Source organism: Echinops telfairi, unplaced genomic scaffold (assembly GCF_000313985.2).
Source record: "Echinops telfairi isolate 266 unplaced genomic scaffold, ASM31398v2 ScPeMD7_9;HRSCAF=40, whole genome shotgun sequence".
Classification (NCBI taxonomy): domain Eukaryota; kingdom Metazoa; phylum Chordata; class Mammalia; order Afrosoricida; family Tenrecidae; genus Echinops; species Echinops telfairi.
Genome location: NW_022103906.1, coordinates 75859042 through 75863563, shown reverse-complemented (window position 1 = coordinate 75863563; position 4522 = coordinate 75859042). Strand labels below are relative to the sequence as shown.

Here is a 4522-nt window from a genome sequence, read left to right as displayed (position 1 = left end):
GTATGAGCCCCTAATAAAATGATTAAAAAAGAAAAAGTCAACAAACAACTTCGTAAAGGGCCGGATAGTAATATTCTTCATTTTACAAACCACATAGTCTGTTACAACTACTCTATAACCATAGATACTCCACAAATGAGAGTGGCTACATTTCAACTAGACATTATTTTAAAAAGCAGAAGGTCCACTCAAAAGCAATAGTTTGCTAACCTCCATTATAAAGTAATGCTCTTGATCACCTTGGAAACACAGACACATCATTGTAATGTCAATCTGGCTAAACAGAACTACATTTCCCAGAATCCCATCCCCTGGATATTTCTAGTAAGAGTGGGGCACAAAAAGCAGCAGCAGTGATTTTATTGCTCGCACATGTTACACTTATCTTCTGGCATGGGCCAGCAGCCAGGTGTCCAATTACTCCACCTTCCCTTGGACCTTCCAACAACTCCTCAGCCAGATGTGTGTTTACCCTTATAATAGTAGGAACCAACTCTCCGTATGTCCGTATCAACAAGATCAGAGAAAGCAAGAATTGATACAGGTTGCAGTCTACCCTTATCAGTTTCACTGCATGCTTATGGGTTCAGATTAGCCTTACTCTTCCCTATTTTATATCCACTTTCCCTTCGCACAGACCTTCCCTGTGGGATTCAAATTCAAGCATCAAACACAAATACAACAGTCTTGCTAAAGCCACACATGGAAGAAGCCTCACAATAATGAGGTTAAACAACCTCCTAAATACTTCTATTCCTCTATTGAACTCTGACTGCTGTGCAGACTCCTTTGACAGTCTATAAAAGTGATAAACCAAGGTAAGTCTTTTGATGGAACACAGAAGTTATGAATCAAAAAAACACATATATAAGGACAAAATTTGAAACACTTTCAGGAGGTCCATAACTCTTGCTCAAATACCATCCTATAGAGCAAAATAAGTAAAAGTGGAAATGTCCATCAAAAGGCTGAATGATTAAACTACTATAATAATTTTTAAATCTTTCAAAAAAATAAAATTGATTATAGTGATTGTACAACACCTTTTAATGTATAAACTATTGAATTGTATGATATGTGAATTATATGTCATTAAAACTGTTAAAATTAGAAACATAATATACCAAGTTATAACAGTAATTTAACATATATTGATTAGTATGTAATTTAAAAGACTGAGAACTAGAATGTTTTATTTCTCTGTAAAAAATTATTAGGAATAATTTTAATAGTGCTTGCTTTCTTTTCAGATAATTTATAACACAGGAAAAATCTTTTTTTAAAGAAAGGCTGAATGATTTCAAAATTTCCAGCCCTAAAATACATAGAACACAAATGTGCCTACCAGGCTGGCTAAAAATGAGTGTGCTTAACAAAGATGTCAACTGCAACAGAAATAAGAAATGCATCCAAATATGCTTTTATTTAATTTATAAATTTAAAATGTGTAACAAACCTCTTTGATCTTGAAATTTCAAATACTTTTTGGAATAGAAGAAGCAAAGGCAAGAGGGAGAAAAAGAAAAGAAAATCAAAATTGAACATTATTATTTGTAGATCTGCTGTTGCATGCCTTGTTAGTAGCCAAAGATTCTATGAAAACACAAATAAACATGTAATGCTCACTTACTTAATATAGTAAAATTGGCAAAAGCTAGACCCTGTGCCAGGAGGAAACCTGTCAAAGGAAAAAGAAAAGTATTCTCCACCAAAGCAAGTGAGAGAACAGCACTCTGAGAACGGCAGGGAGCATGGGCGGTCCAGAAACACAGGGCAGTCCATTGAGTTACAGCTCTCACAGGTTTCCCTGTGAATAGTTGCTTAGAGGAAAAATCTGCTGACTGAAGAAGCAGAAGCAATAAATGCTGCCACCCAAAGATCTCATAAGTTCTAACAGAATGATGAGTTTCGGATGATTGTTAAAGGGCAATGAATCTTAAAAATAATAGCATTTTATTTGCTTTTTAAGTGTCTTCCTAAAGAACATTAGAGGACTGATACTTTGTTGCTGTTTAGGTGCTCTCCAATTCCTTCCAACTCAGTGACCCTACAGACCATATGTACAAGAGACCGGAACTTGATCTGGTCCTGTGTTACCCATACAATCATGGTGATAATCGGAGCCCACTGCTGCAACCACGATGTCAATACAGCTCATGGAAGGTCTCCCTGTATTTTGCTGGACCTCTACCAAGAATGACATCCTTCAAGGACTGGTCCTTCCTGATGATATGTCCAAAGTAAGTGAGACAAAGTCTTGTTCTCCTCGATTCTAAGGAACACTCTAGTTGTACTTCTTCCAACACAGAATTGTTCATTCTTTGGCCAGTCTATTTAGTATTCTTTCCAACACCATAATTCAAAGAAACCAATTCTTTATTCCTCCTTCATCAACACAAAATAAACAGAAAAATGTTTCCCTTCTGTTTATTTTTAATCTATGGAAAATATCATTATTTGACATACCATATACTGAGTTCGATCATTCCCTTTAGCTCTCGAGAGCAAATTTCAGTCTCTTCAGACATCCACTTTAGTTTCCTCCACCCCTTTAGTCTTTTTAATAACCTTTTGTTTTCCTCATCTATAAAGATCTTGATGTCATTCCACAAAACTTGTCAGGTCTATTATTAGTATTCAAGGTGACAAACCTATTCCTGAAATGGTCTTTAAATTCAAGTGGGATGTACCCAATGTCCTATTTTGGGTCACCTGGATTCATCTTAATTTTCTTCAACTTCAATTTGAGCTTACATGTGAACAACTGATGGATCTGTTCTGCAATCTACCCCTGGCCTGCTTTGGCTGATGCTACTGAGCTTCTCCATAATCTACTCACAGATAAAGTCAACCTAATTCCTGTATATATCATCTAGTGCAGTGTTTCCCAAAGTAGGTAATATTGAACCCTGGGGTGGGTGCTAGAATGATCCACGGGGTGCTGCACATGCAGTTAGCTATTCTTTATCCAGGATATGGACTATAATGCAAAAAAAAATTAATTGTTAGGGAGTGCTGAGTATTTTTCTGAAAAGAGGGCAGTAGGCTAAATAAGTGTGGGGATCTATGATTTGGTTTTTAGTCACAGATTATGCTATTGAAAAACTATTTGCAATGAAGATGTCCCTGGTCTTGTAAAATTCTATCATGTAATCTCCAGCTTCATTTCTATCACCGAGGCCATATTTTCCAAGTATTGATCTTTCTTTTTATTCCCTGAACTTCACATTCCAAGTATTGATCTTTCTTTTTATTCCCTGAACTTCGCATTCCGATGACCAATAATTATCAATGGAACTTAATTCCATGTTAGATCAATTTCAGACTGAAGAGTTAGTTGATAAAGTTCTTCAATTTCTTCATCTCCAACTTTAGTAGTTGGTGCATAAATTTAAATACTAGTTATTTTAACTGAACTTCCTTGTAGGTATATAGTATTGTCATATGACAGAATGTACCTAAGAAATGTTATTTTTGACAATTGTCAAAAAATAGGCTGGATTCTCTAGAGAAGTAAAATCAGTGGCTGCGCTAAGTTGATACAGACTTAATTATCACAACAATGAATGTGATGATATTTTTCTTGAATATGTCATTCCCAGCATAGTAAACCACATGATTGCCCAACTCAGAATAGCCAATGCCAGTCCATTTTCAGCTCACTAATGCCCAGGATATTAATCCTTGTGCTTTCCATCTCATTGTCAATGATGTCTAATTTCCCTAGATTCACACTTCAAATACTCTATGTTCTAATTATTAATGAATGATTAGAGCTTTTTCTTCTATCAGTCATGCCCAATCAGCAAATGAAGGTCCCAAATGTTTTACTCATCCCAGAGGGAGGCAGCTCTTCCTCAATCTTATTTTGAGTGCCTTCCAACCTGATGGGCACATCTTCCAGTATTGTATCAGATAATGATCTGCTGTGATTTATGAGGTTTTCAGTGGCAAACCCTTCAGAAGTAGAGAGCCTTCTTCACAGTCTGTTCTTTGGAGGCTCCACTGTTCACCATGGATGATCCTGCTGTTTTTTGAAATACTAATGGCACAGCTTCCAGCATCATAACAACTATCAATCCACCACAGTACTAGAAACTGACAGAATTTTCAACAGGTAACTGAAGAATACAAAATAAAGTATCATAATAAGATGTGAAAAGACCTGTAGTTATAGAAATAAAAGGGAAATAGAATCCATTCAGCATATATTAAGTTGAAAGAAGTGAGGAAAAAAATTCAAGTCATGGATTACAATACTGAAGGATGCTATGGACAAAATATTGAATGATCCAAGAAGATGAAAGGGATACACAGAGTCACTGTACCAAACAGAATTGGTCAACATTTAACCATTTCAAGAGCTACCATATGATCCAGGCAACAATAGTATTGAAGGAAGATATCAAAGCTGCACTAAATGCATTAACAAAAAAAACAAGGTTCCATAGGACAGGCTGGATGAACAATCTGGAGGAGAAAACAACGGGACTGACAGTTCTGGGGGGACATGGGAGAGGGG

At 36.2% G+C, this 4522-nt stretch overlaps 1 protein-coding gene across 2 annotated transcripts in view; it reads right to left on the bottom strand.

Moving 5' to 3' along the window:
- EXOC6B (exocyst complex component 6B) overlaps nt 1-4522 on the bottom strand; it is a 635729-nt gene that overhangs the window by 428543 nt on the left and 202664 nt on the right. The window lies entirely within an intron of this gene.